The sequence below is a fragment of the Cervus canadensis genome, chromosome X (assembly GCF_019320065.1).
Source record: "Cervus canadensis isolate Bull #8, Minnesota chromosome X, ASM1932006v1, whole genome shotgun sequence".
Taxonomy (NCBI): domain Eukaryota; kingdom Metazoa; phylum Chordata; class Mammalia; order Artiodactyla; family Cervidae; genus Cervus; species Cervus canadensis.
Window position 1 is genome coordinate 99294558 of NC_057419.1, and position 24284 is coordinate 99318841.

At 43.2% G+C, this 24284-nt stretch overlaps 1 long non-coding RNA gene across 2 annotated transcripts in view; it reads right to left on the bottom strand.

Moving 5' to 3' along the window:
• Nucleotides 1-5614: 5614 nt before the first annotated feature.
• The window catches only part of LOC122436025, a 44847-nt gene continuing 26177 nt past the window's right edge, over nt 5615-24284 (bottom strand). For both annotated transcript variants that reach the window (XR_006267806.1, XR_006267805.1), the window contains one exon: nt 5615-9283. This is a non-coding gene — a long non-coding RNA (uncharacterized LOC122436025). The remainder of the gene's footprint in view (nt 9284-24284) is intronic.

The following is a 24284-nucleotide window of genomic DNA, read 5'->3' on the forward strand; positions in this document are numbered from 1 at the left end:
GAATCTACCTGCCACAGTGGGGAACGCAGCTTGGATCTCTGGTCTGGGAAGGTTCTGTGTGCCATGAAGCAACTGGGCCCATGTGCCACAAGTACTGAAGCCCGTGCACCCTAGGTCCCGTGCTCCACAACAAGAGAGTGGTCTCCACTAGCTGCAACTATAGAAAGCCTGCGGGCAGCAACAAAGACCCAGCACAGCCAAAAATAAAAGCAATAAAGTTTTTTAAAAAGTAAGAATTTTGAATTAGTACGTAAAAATTCTTTCCACAAAGAAAAGCCTGTGTTCAGATGGCTTTACTGGTGAATTCTACCAAACGTTAAAAGAATGAACACCGATCCTCACACACTCTACCAAAATGTTAAAGAGAGGGGAAACACTTCCCAACTCATTCTATGCAGCCAGTATTATATACCAAACTGAATAAAGTCAGCACAAGGAAAGACAATGATAGGCCATGACAAATGTACAAAATGCTCAACAATATGCTTATCAACTGGATCCAGCACCATATAAGAGGGAAGATACACCATAGCCAAGTTGGGTTTATCCCAGATATGCAGTTGTTTTAACATGTGAAAATCAATTAATGTCATGTATTATATTAATAGAAGAAAGGACAAAAACCACAGGATTGCCTCAAGATATACAGGAAAAGCATTTGGCAAAATCCAACACCCTTTTATAATAAAAACTATTCAATGAGTTAAGAATAGAAGAATAATTCCTCAACCTGATAAGGGTATCCATAAAGAAAAACTTACAGCAAACATCATACTCAATACTAAGATGCATTGAATAATACACTGAAAATGAGTGAAGAGTACATTTTCTGGTATGTAAAACATATGTCAATAAAATTGGTAGGTCAGTTGTTTTTCTTGGTCTCGTGGGTGCTACTTCTGATTGTTAGAGAGAAAGAGCAACTACCATGAACTTATGGCTTGCCTCTCTGGAGAGTAACTGAACTTGGTAGTTTCCATCACCATGGCACTTACTCTTCCTTTCACCCTTTCCCACCCCACTGCCTGTTACCCACAGGTACCATCTTGGCTGGGTGCTGTGTGACCCTGGGAAAGGAGAGCAGAGAAAAGCAGAAGGAGTCATATGTGGGGGAACGGGGCTGGGAGACATGTCAGTGTGAGAGAAAGGAGGCTTTTAGAATTTCCACAATGGTTGCCAGCCATTTAAAATTGGGAGAGGCAACATCAAACTCTGGATTTACAGCTCAATTTTATAAAAGGGAGGGATGGGGAAAGCAGAGACAACACTTGGCCCCTGTGTCGGGCTGGTGTTTCTCCTGCAGCTGGGCAGCTTCATTCATTTTTATCAGCCATTGAGCCCCCACCAGCATCTGCATTTGTGTGTTCCTTTTGTCTTTCCCTGCTCCACAGCCTTCTGTTCAGGCCACAGAATGACCCTATTGGGACTTCTCACATAGGACTGCACTTCACACTTCTGGGTTAGCGGTGCATGCAGTGACCTTCCCCTCTCTTTCCTATTGTTAGCTCTTCCATGAAGCCTCCTCCCGTTCCGCCATTCATATCTGACTTCACTCTTAAGTCTCTCCTCTGAAACTTGCTCAGATCTGAGTAGGCAAATCCCACAACTGCCTCTGCCCTAGGTATTTGCATGCTATTCTAGGGCCTCCAGTAGTCTCTCATGCTGGTTTCTGTCTTACTGACTGCTGCCTTGACTGCTGTACCCCCTAGATAACCTGTACACAGTCAGTTCAGCTCAGTCCCTCAGTCGTGTCTGACTCTTTATGACCTGACCTCAGGGACTGTAGCACGCCAGGCTTCCCTGTTCATCGCCAACTCCCAGAATTAACTCAAACTCATGTCCATTGAATTGGTGATGCCATCCAACCATCTCATCAGTAGGTGCCTAATATTTTACAGACTGGATGGTCCCTCTGGCCTGGCCTGATGCTGAGGAAGGAAAGTTGCTATCACCATAGGAAAAGATTCAGCACAGAAAATCATGGTACACTAACTTAGAGGAGCAGTGACAAGTGAAGGAATTCAGCAGCAAAGACCATGGGAAAACACTCCTTGCTTGAACTGAGCTAAGTCTGTTCAGAGATATTTTGCAATGTGGCTCAGCGGTAAAGAATCTGCCTGCAGTGCAAGAGATGAGGGTTCAGTCCCTGGGTTGGGAAGAGCCCCTGGAGGAGGAAATGACACCCCATTCTAGCATTCTTGCCTAGGAAATCCCATGGACAGAAGAGCCTGGCAAATTGTGGTCCATGGGGTCACAGAGAGTCGGACACAACTGAGCGACTGAGCACGTAGGATCTCACTCAAATCGGAAGTGGCCTCATTCCTCCCAACAGCAGTGCTCTCCTGACGGTGGCTCGTAAATGGCGTGTTGGCAGCTGGGGGACTGAAAAGTGATCTGGCCTCTGCAGCCAGTGCTTGCAAATCTGACAGTCACCTTTTCTGACAAGCCCGTGGGCAAAGCGCTACTTCCCCCTCCCACTAGAACAGGCTAGACTGCAGGGTTGATGTGCAGAGCACAGAAATCACTGTTGATTGCCTGTCTCCACCTGAGAAACCACCTGGAGAGTAGGAGAAAGCCAAGAACAGAGGTTTGGAGGCGGGGTGGAGGCTGGGAAGAGAAGTCCTAACTTCTGTTTTCCTTTAAACCACTAAGATCAATTTTTTCTCTGTGGTCCCTACTCTTCAGTCATGAAAAAATTTCTTCTCCAGAATGAATGAAATCACGCTCCTAAGGAACTGAGAATGACTCTTGCTAGGTGAGTAACTAACTGGAGCTTCTAGAAAGTCTCCACTGAAGAAATCAGGCACGATTTCTTCTGACTATGTATGCGTGCTAAGTTGTTCACGGACTGTAGCCCAACAGGCTCTTCCATCCATGGAATTTCCCAGGCAGGAACTCTGAAGTGGGTTGCCATTTCCTCCCCCAAGGAATTTTCCTCGACCCAGGGATCAAACCTGCGTCTCCTGCAGCTCGGGCATTGCAGGCGAAATATTTACCACTGGGTGGCGGTAGGGGTTAAAGAAACCGCTTGCCGACGCAGGACAGGACTGAAGCAACTTAGCAGGCACGCAGGAGCCACTGGGGAAGCCACTCCTGACTGTGGAAAACGCAATGACCCCGCATTCACAGACTATACAAGGCAGAGGACCACAGCACAAGGGGTAGTGAACACGTGGTGACTTGCCCCTTCCCCCTCCTGAAAGTGAAAGTGAGTGTCTCAGTCGTGTCCAACTCTACCACCCCATGGAAGCTGCCAGTCTCCTCTGTCCATGAAATTCTGGGGTTGACATTCCCTTCTCAGGGTTCGAACCTGGTTCTTTCGCATTGCAGGCAGATTCTTTACCATCTTAGCCACCAGGGACGCCCCTCCCCGTTCTGGGGATCTCGTTAATATGCAGATCCTCGCTGTGTATCTGGGTGGAGTCTCAGATGTTTGTTCTCTTCTCTGCACCCAGGTGATGGGGTGCTGCTAGTCCAGAACCACTGGTGGGCTGCAGAGGGCAGGAGTTGGATTGGGGGGTAGGGTGGGCTGCAATGGAGACAAAGCAGCCAGAATGGGCCTTGGTTCACCCCAGGCACAGGTGGGTGCACCCTGGTGGTACTTGAGAACGCTTGGGATCTGTTCAAGCAGCCCTGGCCTGTCGTGGCTACTTTTGGCTCCTCTCTTCTTAGACATCAGAGATTCCCTGGTGTCTCGGAATCATGGTAAAGCACCTGCCTACAGTGCAGGAGACCAGGGTTCGATTCCAGGGTCAGGAAAATCCCCTGAAGAAGGGAATGGCAACCCATTCCAATGTTCTTGCTTCAAGATCTCCATGGATGGAGGAGACTTGCAGAGACTCGAACACGACTGACCAACTTTCACTTTTCCTTAAAGATCCACCAAAGGATGGTGACGGCCCTGGAACCAGTCACTGTGTGCAGGAAACTGTCAGTGTGTAGTGTTGGGCACGGGATGGCACGGGCTGGGACTAGAGTATGACGTCCCCAATCTGTCCTTTCCCAAAGTGCCAGAGAGATGCGTGGGATCATCTTTTAGCGATGCCCTGGGGAACATAGGGGAGACGTCCACACCTCTCCCCAGTCTCTCTCCTCAAGGAGACCCTGGATCCACTCTGGAGGTACTCCGCAGCACCTGACAGTTCTCCTTCAGCCTTAAGCTTCCTTGATTCCCAACGGCCAAGGGCAGAGCCTCCCGGCTGCACCACGGTGAAGGAGTCGCGGGCTGGGGGTCCAGGGGACCTGGTGTCTCTGCCAGACCAGGCATAGCCTTGGCCCAAAGCGAGCAGGCGCCCCAGGGATGCCGGCCCACAGAAGTGTCCTCCCTTCAGGGCGTCTCTCCACGGGTGCAGGTGGCAGCCCGCACCACTCACGTCATTGTCCCTCCTTCAGGACCTCGCGGCGCCCCCTCGGTGGGACCATGCAGGCCCTGGTCGCCCCAGTGACCAAGGCCATCTTCGTGGTTCTGTTCCTCTTCGCTATGCTGCTCATCCTTTGCGTGATCCTGCGGTACATTTGCCGGGACCTGGACAATGACTCCATCTGAAGCAGGTAAAGCACTGCCTCAGCCCTCTGAGGCCCCAGCCCCGCGACCCTGAGTTCGCCCCAGAATCCATGTCTCTTCCCAGGAACCCGTGCTCTTCCTATGGATTCTGTGTTGCTCCCCGGGACCCAAAGCCCTCTCCCAGTCCCGCATCCCTCCCCATACTCTGGGTGCTCCCATCTCTGACTCCGCGCCTCTTCCTGAGTCTACTTGCCCTTCCCTTGTTTCTAAATTCCTACCCTGGACCTGGTGCCCCTCCCCAGATTCCTTGCCAATGACCCAATTCCAAGCCCCACCTTTCACCCCGTGCGCTCCTCCCCCGGACCCCGAGTCCCTTCCCAGGACCTTAGCGCCCTCTCTTAAGCTTGACATCCCTTCCCTGCACCCCATTGCCCTCCCCAGACCCCCAGAGTCCTCTGGGAAATCCCAAGGACTCCATGTTCTTCCCAAGACCCTGTGGCTCCATCCTGATCTGTGATCCTCAGCCCTCTCCCCTGACCCCCCCCTTCCTTGGAGCACTCTCCTCTCCCCCAAGCCCGAGGCCCTCTCCCCATCTCTTAAATCTGCTTATTGCCCCTACTCCCCACCACAGCCCTGCATCTTCTTCTGACCCCACACTCTGCAGCTTTCTCCAGACCCTGGAGAAACCCAGTGTCTTTCTTCAGAAACCCATAGCCCACCGGCCAGCACCCCTCATCCCACCCTAGGCCCAGAGCCCCCTTCTCTCATGACCTCCCCAGGACACCTGGGCCTTCTCCCAAGCTTGTTCCCTTCTCAGGGTCCTTTGCCCTTCTCCAGATTCTGCTGTCACCAACTGCTAAGAGTCCAGCAAGACTGAGCGACTTCACTTTCACTTTTCACTTTCACTTTTCAGTTTCATGCATTGGAGAAGGAAATGGGAACCCACTCCAGTATTCTTGCCTGGAGAATCCCAGGGACAGAGGAGCCTAGTGGGCTGCTGTCTATGGGGTCGCACAGAGTCGGACACAACTGAAGCGACTTAGCAGCAGCAGCAATCCTTCTGGAAAACTTCAATGCATTCTCCAAATGTTTTCCCATTGGGTGTGTGAGTACTCTGATTTGTCACTTAATCAGCTGGCTCTTTGGATATAAACCTGATGTTAAAGAGAGGAATTTTTAATTCCTGGCCTGGGGTGGGCGGGAAGGGCAGGGGCTCCAGAGAAATGGAGACCAGGGCTCTGAGCCCACCCCGGCCCTCACTAGCACGTGGTCCTGTGAAGATGCCCAAGCCCCTTGGCCTCAGTTCTTCATCTGGGAGGCAAGTGGCTGTGAGGAGTCCCATGTGTTGGACTGCAGGATGTGCTGGATACACAGGACAGAGCTCGCAGGCCTGGCAGCTGTTGGCCCTGTGATGGCAGGGCAGGAATCTCTCACACTGTTGCCCCCAGACACACCTCCATCCTTTCCTCTGGCATTTGATTTTATTATCCTGTTCACAGAATTCAGTCTCCTCCAGAGGCTTCTCATGTTTTGTTGTTTAGCTTTTGCTGTCGATATGGTGCTTTTCATTTGCTTCGTTTTCTCTTCTCTAGTTTGCCAGGGTAGATTTTGGGAACAGAAGACAGCAGCCTATACTTCGACACCATCTTGAGAGCTACAGGTAAAGCACTAAATCTATAAATAATTTAAGCAGATTTGACATCTTTATAACAGTTTCCCACCATAAATGAATATGGTATACTGCTAGAGACTTATTTGGGACATTTTTTTACCCATATCTATCTATAAATTTGTGTTGTAGCCTCTATTAAGATTTTATATATTTTGTTAGACTTCTAAGATAATTTTTTGGCTTGTGTTGTGAATGGGGCATTTTTAAATTACATCTTCTAAATAGTTAGTGCTTTGTGTGTGTGGCAAGGCTCTTGGTTTTGCTATAGTAATCTTCCATACAAAGTTTTTTCTGGTCTCTTATTGAGTATTCCATGTATCAATTTCTTTGAATTCCCTATGTAGATGACCATATTGTCACAAAATATTATCTTTTTCAATATTCATAGTTCTTATTTCCATTGATATGCACAGTTCTAACTCTGTGTTCTAGTGAATTTTTGTATTGTACAAGGTAGAGCATGCATCTTTGACTTGTTCCTGTCTTTAATGGGAATGCATCAAACTTTTCACACTTAAGTGTGTCTGCTTTTGATATTAGGAAATGGAAGTTCCTTTCTAATCTTTATTTGTTAAAGTCGTACTCATGTTAAATTGATTTCAGAGGCTTTTCTACATCCACTGATATGCTTCAGTGTTTTCCCCTAATTTGTTATTGTGGAGAATTATAATTGAGCTGTTTTCTAGTTTGAATCGTATTTTCATTCTTTAGCCATAACCTGTCTGCTCATGTAATTCACTGCTATATTGAATATGCTATTAGTTTGCTTAGGATATCTACCACCGTGTGGATGAACTGTGCTCAAGTGTTCTTTGCATGGTAGGAGTGGGAGTACTCATCTGGTTTTATAGTTGACGAGAGCTAGTCTGGGAAAATAAGTTAAATAATTTCCCAGCTTTTTTGTGTGTGCTTTAGAGGAGTTTGCATAAGATGGAGATTAATTTTCCCTGACCATTGGTACAACTGACCACCCAAACTGCCTGTCTTGGAACATTTGAAGGTAGCTTGGGTGTTGAGTACTGTTAAAGTTTGTAGTGTTTAAAGTTTTCTGCTTCTTTATGGATGGATTTTGTCTTTTAAAAAAAAATCCATTTCACCTAGAATTTCAAATTTAATTGCATGATATTTATGATAAAAAATTATCATTATAACAGAAACTGTAAGACATATACAGCAGTAGAGAATGGTATAAGGGACCCAATATACTGGGCAGCCAGCATCAATCATCTGCAGTACATGGCTGGTCTGGTTCCAATGTACCCTCACCTTCCCCACATCTCTGCCAATGGACTAATGTGAAGGTAGTCCAAGATATCAGGATGATTCATCTCTAAGTATGTCAGTAAGAATTGCTAACAGACAAGGAATCTTTTATAAAACATAAACCCCAAACAATGATCATTCCTAAAAATTTAAATGTTTTAACAAGAGCAAATATCTAGTAATTTTTAACATTTACCTTACACATTACTTTTTTTTTTTAGTTTGTTTGGATCACAAATACAGTCTATATATTGTGATTTTTTTCTGTTCCTTAAGTCTTTTTTAATCAACAGGTTTCCCCTGCATCATCTTTTTTTTCCCTGTAGTTTTTGTTGTGAAAAAAAGCAGGTTTTGTATTTTTCAAGTTTTCCGTAATACAGATTATGTTGAATGAAACAGTTTGATGTCATTTAACACTTTCTTTAAATTGGTAGTTACAGGTAGAAGCTTGATGAACTTGTTTATTTACAAGACTGCTACCTAGGTGATGCCAGGTACTTCCATTAAGAAGAACATAATGTTTGTTGTCCTTTGTTGGCAGTCATTGATGATCCTCACCTTCATTTACCTATTGGGGGTTGCAGAGGGTTAATTTTCAAATTCTCTCATTCAGTTTTAGTTTATCACCTGAAATACTTTCATATGTAGAAACTTTTCCTTGGCCAGCATTTGCTTCTCTTGAGGGAATCATATAACATATTTGCTGTGCTTTTACATCATTTAAATATCTTTTGCATCTATAGTTTATACAGTTTTAACTTATTTTGTTTATGTGTTATTTTTTTCTTTAGTATCTGGTCATATTTTCAAAAAAAGTCTGTTTCATAAATATTTTCAAGTAATTGGCATTTGTTTTTTGGCCTTACTGCTTTCTAATTCATTATTTCTATATGTACCTTTATTCTTTCCTACCTTCTATTACTTAAAGTTTCATATGATGTTGATTACCTAGCTTCTTGAAGTTCTTGGGTGATTTAAATAGCTCTTGTTAAAAATAAATAAATAAATAGCTCTTGTTTTCTAATACATCTGTTTAAGGCTATATATTTCCCTTTGAGTACCATTTTGGATCTGCTGCACAGTCATGCTATTTAACTTCATGTATATTGCTTGAATTTTTTTTTACAAGTCGGCTAAATCACTCTATTACTTATGTTATTAGAATTTTTCAATATATGCCCCAAAACTACTGAGTGTAAAATTTATTTTTGAGAAGGCCATGAAGATGATGATGAAAGATACTTTATTTGGGGAAAGTTTCAGAGCCCAGGGGTATTTTGTTTTGTAAATTATTTTTATTAATTACAGAAGAGACAAGCATATTTACCTGCTGGTGACAGAGCTGAGTTTATGCCAAGAATGCAAAAGAGTTTAACACTAGAAGATCAGTCATTATAATTGGTTGCATATAACAGTCAAGGATTGTCCAGGAAAATAGAAACCACCGTAAATATTTAACATGGAGGGAACTTAATGCATGGGGTTGGTTTCAAAAGTGGTAGGTAGCCAAGCAGGAGAGAATTGGGAAACCCAATTATTAGCAACATGAGGAAATCAGTCACCTCTGGGATGAAATGGCAAAGAAAGGAGATCGTGTTACTGGAACCTGGGTGTTGGATCCAGAGCCACGATGGGTCAACCTCATGGTTGAATGGCTGGAGCCATGGAGAATATGGAACTATTGAAGGACAAGTCACCTGATGCAGAGGAAGGAGAAAAACCTTTGATTGCTCTGTCTTCCAAGATTCTAATCTCTTACTGGTGTTTCTGGTTAGCTGAACCAAAATGGCAGCCAACTGTTGGTAAGTTTGATTGCAGCCTGCTGGAGTCGGCCCCTGGATAACCTAGAACAGGGCAAGGAGGAATGAGGGATGGATCTGGGAATGCATAAGCTCAGGATTGCCTTATTACAATAACAGATTGAGTGAGAAAAATCAGAGCTACATCGATACAGAAAAGTATCTACTAAAAATCAACATCCAGTCATGGTAAAAAGAAGTGTTAGTCCAAAGTATTCAACTGGGGTAATGAGTTTTGGGGAGGAAGACCAGAGAGACAAAGTGCCATTCTTATCATATCATATCAAGGGTACACTCTATCAACATGATTTATAACCATTGTTATTTACCTTGTTCACCTAGCTGAAGTATTGTTTGTCAGGTTTTCTCCTCTCTTGAGCTCAGATGCAGAAATAAGGAAGAGAGGAAGCTCACTCAGATCATTTCCTAAATAACCAGCCCAGAAATCACAGCTAACTGTGGCTAACTTGTCACACAGATTAAAACCCCCAAAAAATATTCAGCCCTATTTCCTGCAGTGAAACAGAAGTCTTCCAACATGGAAAACAATAAATGGGATCATGGTGTAAATTGAGAACATGGTGGGGTTTCTGTCCAACTTAGAGGGACCCTGAATATCAGAGGAAGGGGTGTGGAACTTATTTTACATGCTAAGTCGCTTCAGTCGTGTCAGACTCTTTGCGACCCTATGGACTGTAGTCCTCCAGGCTCCTCTGTCCATGGGATTCTCCAGGCAGGAATACTGGAGTGGGTTGCCATTTCCTTCTCCAGGAGATCTTCCTAACCCAGGGATCAAACCTGCATCTCTTATGTCTCTGGCATTGGCAGGCAGATTCATTTCCACTGGCGCCACCTGGGAAGCTTTTATGGGTGGTAGAAAATTAAGCAGCAGGGTGACATGATTACACCTGGGCTCCTCTCATCCTCCTCAGTTCCTTTTGGATCTGTGATTTGGATCTGTTTTCTTATATACTATCCTCACTGGATATGAGGAAGGCTTAAATGTTCTCAGTTTGCGATGTACTTATGAATACCTCAAAAGAAAAGCACCATTTAAACTCCCACCTAAGAACAATCCTTTGCTTATTTTGAGATCAAGGTGTTTCAATAAGACGCACTTTCAGTTCACCTGTGTTCTCTTTATTCTTTCAGGTCAAACTCCATCCAGTGACTGCTCGACATCATGGCCCCAAACCCAAGAAAGCATGAAGTCTTGATGAGGAGCTGAAAACACCAGATGAGCATCCTCATTGTGTATTATGGACTCCCTAATCTATGGTCATGTGAACCACTACATTTCCACCTGAATTTTGGTCTTAGGCCTATTTTTGTGCTTAAGTATCTATCACCTTACTGTCTTGACCTCTCTGTTGCTAGAAGGGTGGATTTGCTCACCAAACACAGTCTCAGGTCCTTTTGACTTAAGCAAAAGTGAAACAGAATTACTAAACACTTGTTTCATACACTCACTTTTCTGTAATAATGACAGGAAGGCCAGGCCTGGAATTCGGACTGTGTGGGCACTTGTTTCTTTTGTACTGACTAACACATACACTCTCAGGGAAGGGCCAGAATGTTTATCCTGTTAGAAGAGTCAAAGGTCTCTGTGTCTTGAATGTGCCAGAGGATATTTTAGGAAAGGACTGGGTTTTGTACTTCTGGAAGTCATCAGAATATTGTACTCCTCCAAACCTAAATTACCTTCCTATTGCACCTGGTTGGTCATTTCCTCCTAAATGGCACTTCAGTTCTCCCAGCACTTGGAGGACATGGGCTCAGCTTGTCATTCTGTGATGACCTCTTTCTTGCCATCATTTTGTTCTTTCACAGCAGTGATCAGACTTTCATGAAAAATGGGATTTTTTAAAGCTACCCATGGGCTAAACTGGTTCTGTCTCTGTTGGCTGTGTAAGTGTCAGGCACCTCTCCTACAGATGTTTGCAGAAGTGTACTTGTATCACTGCTCCTGTTTATGTTTATGGTCATGTTGACCTGTTACATGTATTGGGGGCCAAATAGAGCTGATCCAACCAGATTGCAGGAGCTGTGAATAAGACATTATTTAGCGAACACTTTCTGATCTCCCACTGAGTGCCAAGGCCCATAGTGGACACCAGGACCACAGAGCATGATAAGTAACTCTTACCCAGAGGAGCTCACAATGTTGATAGCTTAGTTGCTACAAACTTTGACTATTTTTCAGAGTTCTGATAAAGTTGGTTCCAATGATTTCTGCTTGAGTTTTTTTGTTTTCTGAGGTTCTAAAGATTTTCTTTTTAGAAAATTTTAAAATGTGATATCCATTCTCTAATAGTTGTAGATACAGGTTATGCATTCCATCAGGGGTGAGTTGGGCAGTTTCTGGATTTTGAGGAATTGTACAATTCCATTTAAGTTCTTCAATTTATGTACTGTACATAGATTTGTTCTCAGTGTTTCCTTTTTATCTTTCCAATATCTTTAGGACTTGTAGAATTGTAGTGATAGTCAATATTTCCTTCTGATATTAGCCATTTGTCATCTCTTTTTTGATTTTATCTGGTGAGAGCTTTATCAATTTTGTTGATCTTTTCAATGAACCAGTTTTCTTCCCGTGATTTTTTCTCTTTATTTTTGATTTCAATTTTTTCTCTTCTGTTTTTGGTTTGTTTGTTTTCATATTGCTTTGGGTAAAGTTTTCTCTTCTTTTCCTAAGTTAAGGTTGAGGAATAGATTATTGCTTGAGGTCTTTCTTCTTTCTTAATCTAAACATTCAATGCTATAATTTTCCCTCTTAACACTGATTTAACTGCATCCCATAAATTGTAATACGTTGCCCTTTACTTTTAATTCATTCCAGTGCAGTTTCTACTTCCTTGAGAATCTCTTTTTTACTTATGGATGGTAGTTTAATTTCCAAGTATTTTGAGATTTTTCTTCTCCTTCCATATTGTTTGATTCTTTTCTTGTCAGAAAACATACTCTGCATCATATAAATTTTTAAAATTTGTTTTGATGATATAGGATGCTATCTTGGTGAATGTTTCCCATATGGTTGAAATAAATGTGCGTTTTGCTGTGGTTGATCCAGTGATATTTAGATCTATATTGTTTGTGAATCATGCAGCACCCAGCCTGCCCCTTGAGCAATGGTTCAGTTCACCACAATTTTGGTATTCTGTCTCTGGTGAGATTCCTGTATGCACAGCTCAGGTCAAACTCAAGAGTTCCTACAACTTGCTGGAATCCCTTGCTCATACTTGCTCTTCTCCACTATCTGCCCTCAGTCTTTGGCTACCAGAAGACTCTCCTTCTGGTCTTCTCACTGAGAGTGGAGGGGTTATTTAGTTTGCTAACTCTATTGTATACTTCCCTTCAATAGATTCACCTAGATGACCAAGTGGTCAGATAATACAAAAATAGCACAACAGTCACTTCTCACAGAAGTTTTTCTTTACAGAGAAAAATACCGCCCTCCCTCAAAGTTTTAGGTGTCTGCCATGCTGTTATTGAGTCTTTTACAGCAGGGTTAAAGATCTGGGCCTGGGGCTTTTGCTTCTACCTGTGTTATAAATCCCTCAGTATATTCATGCTATTTTGCTTTTCACCAGTGATCAGCAAACATCCCCGGTAAATGGCTAAATTGTAAATATTTTTGACTTTGTAGGCCATATTTTCTCTGAGATAGATAGATTGTGTATTTTATTTTTGTATTATATTCATAATAATTTTGTGTTTAATGTTTATAATTATAAATGTATAAACGTATAAACATTTAATGTTTATAATTAGTTAATTGTTCAATTTACTTAATACATGCAAATCCACCTGACTGACATTTACATGCTCCTCTTAAGATTAATGTGACATTTTGTTTGAAAAATCTGCCATAGAGGAGGCACTTAAATATCTGGAGGATATCAAGGCAAATCTGGCCTTCTCAGAAACTCTTCCACGAAATGAGGAAGCTAGTCATAACAAATGATAATGACCACTCTTAATTGAGCGCCTACTGTGGATCACTCTATGGGAGAGACTACAAGTGCTTGTCCGTATCTTGTCTCCCTTTCCTCCATCCCAGACATAGGGCACGCTACATTGCCTGTCCACTTGTAGCTAGGATGGGTGATGTGACTAGACATTGACATCGAGATATGATCAGGAGCATTTTGGTCACGTCTGGAGCCAGTATGCCATTTCTGTGCTTACTCTTTCACTCAGCAAGAAACATGGCAATCCAATGGTAGAATTCCAGAATGGAAACAGTATGGAAACTTGGGCCCTCTGAGATCAGAGTTAGTTTTAGTTGCTCAGTCGTGTCCAACCCTTTAGAGCCCATGGACTGCAGCGCACCAGGACTCCCTGTCCATCACCAAATACCAGAGTTCACTCAAACTCATGTCCATTGAGTTGGTGATGCCATGCAACCATCTCATCCTCTGTTTTCCCCTTCTCCTCCCAATTTCAGTCTTTCCCAGCATCAGGGTCTTTTCAAATGAGTCAGTTCTTCTCATCAGGTGGCCAAAGTATTGGAGTTTTAGATTCAGCATCAGTCCTTCCAATGAATATTCAGGACTGATTTCCTTTAGGATGGACTGGTTGAATCTCCTTGCTGTCCAAGGGACTCTCAAGAGTCTTCTCCAACACCACAGTTCAAAAGCATCAAGTCTTTGGCGCTCAGGTTTCTTTATAGTCCAACTCTCACATCCATACATGACTGCTGGAAAAACCATAGCTTTGACTAGATGGACCTTTGTTGGCAAAGTAATGTCTCTGCTTCATAATAAGCTGACTAGGTTGGTCATAACTTTTCTTCCCAAGAGCAAGTGTCTCTTAATTTCATGGCTACAGTCACCATCTTCAGTGATTTTGGAGCCCACAAAAACAAAGTCTGTCACTGTTTCCACTGTTTCCCCATCTGTTTGCCATGAAGTGATGGGACCAGCTTCCATGATATTAGTTTTCTGAATGTTGAGTTTTAAGCCAACATTTTCACTCTCCTCTTTCACTTTCATCAAGAGGCTCTTTAGTTCTTCTTCACTTTCTGCCATAAGTGTGGTGTCATCTGCATATCTGGGGTTGGGGTACAGTTTTTCAGGGTATGCCAAGGAGGCGGGTTCTAAATGGTGAAAATCGTTTATTTGGACTACATTAAAAGTAATTAGATGTTCAAAAATTTGAGCTTGTTGGGGAATATTTTAGGGAAGGGCTCCTTCTCACACTTCTGTAACCATTCTGTAGCACGCTCCACTCCCAGCCCCGAGCTTAACTTGCCTTCCTATTGTGCCTGATGTGTCATTTCCTCCTAAATGCCACAATGGTTCACCAAGCACTTGAGGGACACTGGCTCAGCTTGTCATTACATGTTTGAAAATCTGCCATATAGGAGGCACTTAAATATCTGGAGGATATCAAGGCAAATCTGGCCTTCTCAGAAATTCTTCCATGAAATGAAGAAGCTAGTTATAACAAATGACTAGGCAAGAGAGAGGAGCTCCCTCTTGCCACTATCTTATTCTTTCACATCATTGATCTGATTTTCCTGGACAGTGGGACGTTTTAAAGTTACCCATGGGCTAAAATGGTTTGTCTATGTTGGCTGTGTAAGTATCAGGCATCTCTCCTACAGATGCTTGCATAAATGAACTCGTGTCATTGCTGCTGTTTGTGTTTATGGTCGTGTTGACATGTATTGGGGGCCAAATAAAGTTGATACGACCAGATCATGTGATCTGTAAGATATTTTCTGATCTTCTACTGAGTGCCAAGGCCCATGGTGGCTGCCAGGACCACAGAGCATGACATGTGAACTCTGACTTGAGCAGCTCATGGTCTCATAGGGGGTCTGGCCGCATACTTTTCACGGGGTTCTCGAGGCAAGAATACTGGAGTGATTGACATATCCTCCTCCAGTGGACCATGTTTTGTCAGAACTCTTCACTGTGACCCATCCGTCTTGGGTGGCCCTGCACGGTATGGCTCACAGCTTCATTGAGTTACACAAACCCCTTTGCCTCGACAAGGCTGTGATACATGAAGGGTACCCTGATGCTGGGAAAGATTGAAGGTAAAAGGAGAAGGAGGCTGCAGAGGATGAGATGGTTAGATAGCATCACCCAACCAATGGGCATGAATTTGAGCAAACTCTGTGAGATAGTGGAGGACAGAGGAGCCTGCAGTCTATGGGGTCGCAAAAAGTTGGACACAACGTAGCAACTGAATAACAATAAATTGTCACATAACAAAGTTCCTTCTTTATGTTCTAGAAGTGCCAAGGCATATAGACAACAAAAATGGATAATTACAAATATGTCAGGAAGCTTCCATAAGCCTCTTGTCCTTCTCCATCAGAGGGCAGACAGACTGAAAACCACAATCACAGAAAACTAACCAATCTGATCACATGGACCACAGCCTTGTCTAATTCAATGAAACTATGAGTCATGCTGTGTAGGGCCACCAAAGACGGACAGGTCATGGTGGAGAGTTCTGACAAAATGTGGTCCCTTGGAGAAGGGAATGGCTAACTATCTCAGTATTCTTGCCTCGAGAACCCCATGAACAGTATGAAAAGGCAAAAACATAGGACACTGAAAGTTGAACTCTCCAGGTCGATAGGTGCCCAATATGCTACTGGAGACCAGTGGAGAACTAACTCCAGAAAGAATGAAGAGACAGAGCCAAAGCAAAAACAACACCCAGCTGTGGATGTGACTGGTGATGGAAGGAAAGTCCAATGCTGTAAAGAGCAATATTGCATAGGAACCTGGATTGTTATGTCCACGAATCAAGGCAAATTGGAAGTGGTCAAACAGGAGATGGCAAGGGTGAACATTGACATTTTAGGAATCAGTGAACTAAAATGGACTGGAATGGGTGAATGTAACTCAGATGACCATTATATCAACTACTGTGGGCAAGCATCCCTTAGAAGAAATGGAATAGCCATCATAGTCAACAGAAGAATCTGAAATTCAGTACTTGGATGCAATCTCAAAAAACGACAGAATGATCTCTGTTTGTTTCCAAGGCAAACCATTCAATATCACAGTAATCCAAGTCTATGCCCCGACCAGTAATGCTGAAGAAGCTGAAGTTGAATGGCTCTAAGAAGACCTACAAGACCTTCTAGAATTAACACCCATAAAATATGTCCTTTTCATTATAGGAGACTGGAATGCAAAAGTAGGAAGTCAGGAAATATCTGGAGCAACGGGAAAGGGGCCCAAGGTCAGGGGCAGCAGCCGAGAGGAGCTACACCATGTCAAAGGTAAGGAGCAGCGGCTGCACTTTGATGGAGCATCCTTGAAGAGATAACCCACGTCCAAGGTAAGAGAAACTGAAGTAAGACGGTAGGCACAGAGAGGGCATCAGAGGGCAGACAGACTGAAACCACAGCCATAGACAACTAGCCAATCTGATCACATGGACCACAGCCTGTCCTACTCAGTGAAACTAAGCCATGCCATGTGGGGACACCCAAGATGGACAGGTCATGGTGGAGAGCTCTGAAAGAACGTGGTCCACTGGAGAAGGGAATGGCAAACCACTTCAGTATTCTTGCCTTGAGAACCCCATGAACAGTATGAAAAGGCAAAAAGATAGGACACTGAAGGATGAACTCCCCAGGTCGGTAGGTGCCCGATATCCTACTGGAGATCAGTGGAGAAATAACTCCAGAAAGAATGAAGGGATGGAGCCAAAGCAAAAACAACACCCATTTCTGGATGGGACTGATGATAGAAGCAAGGTTTGATGTTGGAAAGAGCAATATTGCATAGGAACCTGGATTGTTAGGTCCATGAATCAAGGCAAATTGGAAGTGGTCAAACAGGAGATGACAAGAGTGAACATCCACATTCTAGGAATCAGCGAACTAAGATGGGCTGGAATGGGTGAATTTAACTCAGATGACCATTATATCTACTACTGTGGGCAGGAATCCCTTAGAAGAAATGGAGTAGTCAACAAAAGAGTCCAAAATGCAGTACTTGGATGCAATCTCAAAAACGAAAGAATGATCTCTGTTCGTTTCCAAGGCAAACCATTCAAGATCACGGTAATCCAAGTATTTGCCCCGACCAGTAACACTGAAGAAGCTGAAGTTGAACAGTTCTATGAAGACCTGCAAGGCCTTCTAGAACTAACACCCAAAAAAGATGTCATTTTCATTATAGCGGACTGGAATGCAAAAGTAGGAAGTCAAGAAACACCTGGAGTAACAGGCAAAATTGGCCTTGGAGTACGGAATGACGAAGGGCAAAGGCTAAATTAGAGTTCTGCCAAGAGAATGCAGTGGTCATAGCAAACACCCTCTTCCAACAACACAAGAGAAGACTCTACACACGGACATCACCAGAAGGTCGACGCCGAAATCAGATTGATTATATTCTTTGCAGCCAAAGATGGAGAAGCTCTATATAGTCAGTAAAAACAAGACCAGGAGCTGACTGTGGCTCAGATCATGAACTCCTTATTGCCAAATTCAGACTGAAATTGAAGAAAGTGGAGAAAACCACTAGACCATTCAGGTATGACCTAAGTCAAATCCCTTATGACTACACAGTGGAAGTGACAAACAGATTTAAGGGACTAGATCTGACAGACAGCGTGCCTGAAGAACTAAGGACAGAGGTTTGTGACACTGTACAGCAGACAGGAATCAAGACCATCCCCAAGAAAAGGAAATGCAAAAAACAAAATCCCTGTCTGAGGAGGCCTTACAAATAGCTGTGAAAAGAAGAGAAGCAAAAAGCAAAGGAGAAAAGGAAAGATATTCCCATTTGAATGCAGAGTTCCAAAGAATACCAAGGAGAGATAAGAAAGTCTTCCTCAGTGATCAATGCAAAGAAACAGAGGAAAACAATAGAATGGGAAAGACTAGAGATCTCTTCAAGAAAATGAGAGATGCCAAGGGAATATTTCATGCAAAGATGGGCACAATAAAGGACAGAAATGGTAGGAACCTAACAGAAGCAGAAGATATTAAGAAGAGGTGGCAAGAATACACAGAACTATACAAAAAAGATCCTCATGACCTGGATAATCACGATGGTGTGATCACTGAACTAGAGCCAGATATCCTGAAATGTGAAGTCAAATGGGCCTTAGGAAGCATCACAAGGAACAAAGCTAGTGGAGGTGATGGAATTCCAGTTGAGCTCTTTCAAATCCTGAAAGATGACGCTTGGAAAGCGCTGCACTCAATATGCCAGTAAATTTGGAAAACTCAACAGTGACCACAGGACTGGAAAAGGTCAGTTTTCATTCCAATTCCAAAGAAAGACAGTGCCAAAGAATGGTCAAACTATCACACAATTGCACCCATCTCACATGCTAGTAAAGTAATGCTTAAAATTCTCCAAGCCAGGCTTCAGCAATATGTGAACCGTGAACTTCCAGATGTTCAGCTGGCCTTAGAAAAGGCAGAGGAACCAGAGATCAAATTGCCAACATCTGGTGGATCACTGAAAAAGCAAGAGAGCTCCAGAAAACCATCTCTTTCTGCTTTATTGACTATGCCAAAGCCTTTGACTGTGTGGATCACAATAAACTGTGGAGAATTCTGAAAGAGATGGAAATACCAGACCATCTGACCTGCATCTTGAGAAACCTGTATGCAGGTCAGGAAGAAACATAACTGGACATGGAAAAACAGACTGGTTCCAAATAGGAAAAGGAGTATGTCAAGGCTGTATATTGTCACCCTGCTTATGTAACTTATATGCAGAGTACATCATGAGAAATGCTGGGCTGGAGGAAGCACAGTCTGGAATCAAGATTGCCGGGAGAAATATCAATAACCTCAGATATGCAGATGACACCACACTTATGGCAGAAAGTGAAGAAGAAGTAAAGAGCCTCTTGATGAAGGTGAAAGAGGAGAGTGAAAAAGTTGGCTTAAAGCTCAACACTCAGAAAACTAAGATCATGGCATCCGGTCCCATCACTTCATGGCAACAGATGGGAAAACAGTGGAAACAGTGGCTAACTTTATTTTTCTGGGCTCCAAAATCACTGCAGATGGTGATTGAAGCCATGCAATTAAAAGACGCTTACTCCTTGAAGGAAAGTTATGACCAACCTTAACAGCATATTGAAAAGCAGAGACATTACTTTGTCAACAAAGGTCCATCTAGTCAAGAATATGATTTTTCCAGTGGTCATGTATGGATGTGAGTTGGACTATAAAGAAACCTGAGTGCCGAAGAATTGATGCTTTTGAACTGTGGTGTTGGAGAAGACTCTTGAGAGTCCCTTGGACTGCAAGGAGATCCAACCAGTCCATCCTAAAGGAAATCAGTCCTGAATATTCATTGGAAGGACTGATGGTGAAGATGAAACTCCAATACTTTGGCCACCTGATGCGAAGAGGTGACTCATTTGAAAAGACCCTGATGCTGGGAGGGATTGGGGGCAGGAGGAGAAGGGGACGACAGAGGATGAGATGATTCGATGCCATCACTGACTCAATGGACGTGGGTTTGGGTGAGCTCCAGGAGTTGGTGCTGGACAGGGAGGCCTGGCGTGCTGCAGTTCATGGGGTCGCAAAGAGCTGGACACAACCGAGTGACTGAACTGAACTGAACTGAACTGAATGGGAAAATTTGGCCTTGGAGTACAGAATGAAGCAGTGCAAAGGCTAACAGAGTTTTGCCTAGAGAACACACTGGTCATAGCAAATACCCTCTTCCAACAACACAAGTGAAGTCTCTCCATATAGACATCACTGCATGGTCAAAACCAAAATCAGATTGATTATATTTTTGCAGCCAAAGATGGAGAATCTCTATACAGTCAGCAAAAACAAGACTGGGAGCTGACTGTGGCTCAGATCATGAACTCGTTATTGCCAAGTCCAGACTTAAACTGAAGAAAGTAGGCAAAACCACTAAACCATTCAGGTATGACCTAAGTCAAATCCCTTATGACTACACAGTAGAAGTGACAAACAGACTCAAGGGATTAGATCTGATAGACAGAGTGCCTGAAGAACTATGGATGGAGGTTCATGAAATTGTACAGGAGGCAGTGATCAAGAGCATCCCCAAGAAAAAAAATGCAAAATGGCAAAATGATTGTTGGAGGAGGCCTTACAAACAGCTATGAAAAGAAGAGAAGCAAAAGGCAATGGAGAAAAAGAAAGATATACCCATTTGAATGCAGAGTTCCAAAGAATAGCAAGGACAGATAAGAAAGCCTTCCTCAGTGATCAGTGCAAAGCAATAGAGGAAAACAATAGAATGGGAAAGACTAAAGATCTCTTGAAGAAAGTTAGAGATACCAAGGGAACTTTTCATGCAGATATGGGCACAATAAAGGACAGAAATGGTAGGGACCTAACAGAAGTATAAGGTATTAAGTACAGGTGGCAAGAATACACAGAAGAATATACAAAAAAGATCTTCATGACCTGGATAATCATGATGGTGTGACCACTAACCTAGAGCCAGACATCCTGGAATGCAAAGTCAAGAGGGCCTTAGGAAGCATCACTATGAACAAAAGCTAATGAAAGTGATGGAATTCCAGTTGAACTATTTCAAATCCGAAAAGATGATGCTGTGAAAATGTTGCACTCAATATGTCAGCAAATGTGGAAAACTCAGCAGTGACCACAGGACTGGAAAAGGTCAGTTTTCATTCCAAACCCAAAGAAATGTAATGCCAAGGAATGCTCAAACTACTGCACAATTGTACTCATCTCACACGCTAGGAAAGTAATGCTCAAAATTATCCAGGCTAGCCTTCGACAGCACATGAACCATGAACTTCCAGATGTTTAAGCTGGATTTAGAAATGACAGAAAACCAGACATCAAATTGCCAACATCCGGTGGATCACCAAAAAAGCAAGAGTGTTCCAGAAAAAAAAAACATCTACTTCTGGTTTATTGACTATGCCAAAGCCTTTGACTGTGTGGGCCACAACAAACTGTGGAAAATTCTTAGAGAGATGGGAATAACAGACCACCTGACTTGCAGGTCAAGAAGCAACCGTTAGAACTGGAGATGGAACAGCAGACTTTCCAAATCAGGAAAGGAGTATGTCAAGGCTGTATATTGCCACCCTGTTTATTTAACTTATATGCAGAGTACATGATGAGAAATGCTGGACTGGATGAAGCACAAGCTGGAATCAAGTTTGCTGGGAGAAATATCAATAACCTCAGATATGCAGATGACACCACACTTATGGCAGAGAGTGAAGAAGAACTAAAGAGCCTCTTGATGAAGGTGAAAGAGGAGAGTGAAAAAGCTGGCCTAAAATTCAACATTTAGAAAACTAAGATCATGGCATCTGGTCCCATCACTTCATGGCAAACAGATGGGGAAACAGTGGAAACAGTGACAGACTTTGTTTTTGTGGGCTCCAAAATCATTGAAGATGTTGACTGCAGCCACGGAAATAAAAGATGCTTGCTCCTGGGAAGAAAAGCTATGACCAACCTAGACAGCTTATTATGAAGCAGAGACATTACTTTGCCAACAAAGGTCCATCTAGTCAAGGCTATGGTTTTTCCAGCAGTCATGTATGGATGTGAGAGTTGGACTATAAAGAAAGTTGAGCATTGAAGAATTTATTCTTTTGAACTGTGGTGTTGGAGAAGACTCTTGAGAGTTCCTTGGACTGCAGGAAGATCCAACCAGTGCATCCTAAAGGAAATCAGTCCTGAATATTCATTGGAAGGACTGATGCTGAATCTAAAACTCCAATACTTTGGCCACCTGATGCGAAGAGCTGACTCATTTGAAAAGATCCTAATGCTGGGAAAGATTGAAATTGGGAGGAGAAGGGGACAATAGAGGATGAGATAGTTGCATGGCATCACCAACTCAATGGACATGAGTTATAGGAAACTCCAGAGATGGTGATGGACAGGGAGGCCTGGTGTGCTGCAGTCCATGGGGTCGCAAAGAGTCGGACACAACTGAGCCACTGAACTGAACTGAACAAACACTTTTGTTTTTGAGTGAGAATGTTTAGCCTGACAGGTTTAAAGGAGTTGGCTAAGTACATGGTTATGAGCAGGGGCTCTGATTCCAGCCAGCCTGGATTTCAATCTTGACTGTGCCACTTGCTGGCTGTGTGATCTTGTGTAAGCGTTCAACCTCTCTGTGCCTCAGTTCCCTCATCTGTAAACCATGGATAGCGATAGTACCTAACTCATGGCTCAGTTATGAGGACAAAACCAGGTAATATTTATAAACCACGTTCAACAGCACCTGGTACATATTAAATGCCAAGTGAGGGCTTATTAAATCAACAAATTCTGACCTCACCAGACACTGCTGTGTAGCCTCAGGATTCTGTCATTTGGCTCAGTAAATGGAACTGGGAAAGTCTGTAAAACAGGGCTAAAACTTGTGCTCCACTGAGCTGTGATGAACTTGAAACACTTAGCCTCCTGAAAAGCATGCTGTATGGTTATCCTTCTCCTTGACAGAGGCCTGGAAGCCCTCGGATCCTCCCATGCTCTAGAGTGTGCTATTGCACCTCTCGAATGTTCATAGTGTTTCTGCAACCACCCAGTGGTCAATTCTGGTGAAGTCCCTTAACATCTTGAATGTAGTCCATGACTACAGCAGCTTACTGTGGGATGCATAAAATACATCATAATAACAATGGTAACTGCTTACCAGTACACTACAGGTTATACAGTGGATCACGGAGATGATCTCATTTGCTAAAACAAGCAATGGGGCGCAATAGGCTTGAGATTCTGGCCTTTGAATGAGCCCGAGCCAAATAAATACTTTGGGAGCTCTATTCCTGGAGGGGGTTTTTTTTGTTGTTTTTTTTTTTTTTGAGTTTTTGACAGAACACATGGATGGCCTCCCTTCCCATGACTTAAGCCTCCAATAGCTAAACTGCAGGGTATAACTTGCATTTCACTCTCTCAGTCACCTCTGCTGCCATTTCAGATCACAGAGGTCACAGTAATAATTTGAAACCAGATGTTTGCTATTCCTTAGCCTCTTCTCATTTAGATAAGTAAGTATTAATAGATCAACATCCTGACATGTGCTGCTCATCCACAAACACTCATTTATGCCTTTTCCACCACCCTCTCATGGGCATGTGCTTTTCTTGCCCATAAAACACATCCTGCTGTTACAGCAGAGGTAACTGGGAGCCTTGGCCCAAGTGGAAAATTCATATCAACAGGAATACTTATTATTTGCGATCACCTTCTAATTAGTTCCATCATTTCCGTACTCTTCTGAGCCCAGCTCTGGATATTCCCATATGTCTGCTTCCCTGGTACTTGAAGATGCAGTTTGCTTTCCAGCACTGGCAGTCAGTAGCCCAGGGTAGACAAAATAACCCAGCAAAGAGAGCTCCCTACAGGGAAGGAGTGCCAGTGAGAAGAGCCAGACAGGCAGCCCACGATGCTCTCAGAAAAACAGCTGTTGCAGGGACCAATTCTGTCCCTATAAGGACAGACCCCAAACAAGTTGCTTTAAAATTATTTGTGAAAACATTAAAACTGTCATTACTCAAAATTGCCCAGCATCTCAAGAAACTTTGCAGGCCACACCTAGGGGCTTAATTCTTGAATCATGTCAAGAGCTGCCACACTTCCAGGCACGTTGGAGTTAGCCAATCAACTGTGACCCAATTTCCTGAGAGAAAATTGGCTGTGTGGAGGAAATGAAGGAATCAAGGGCATGCTAGTGGGTTTGTCCACACTTGTGTTTTCACTTATAATGAAAACTGCTCCTTCCATCTTCCCTGCCACCATTGCTTTTACGTATATGATGTTGAACTTGGAAAGGCCCTGAGGGATTGGATCAGGCAGGAAAGGCTAGACTCTTCTGGTCCTCTATGACTGACTCTCTATGACTTTTCTGATCTAATCTTCAGAGAGTCTGCTGCTCACTCCTGATATATGTATATCAATACCAATGTACCAGTTTATACCAATATATTGGTATCTACCAGTGTACCAATTTATACTGATTTAAAGCCAAATGTACAATAATTGATGAATAGATAGAATGTGTATATATGCAAGGCTTCCCTGATAGCTCGGTTGGTCAATGATATGTTATTCAACCATTAA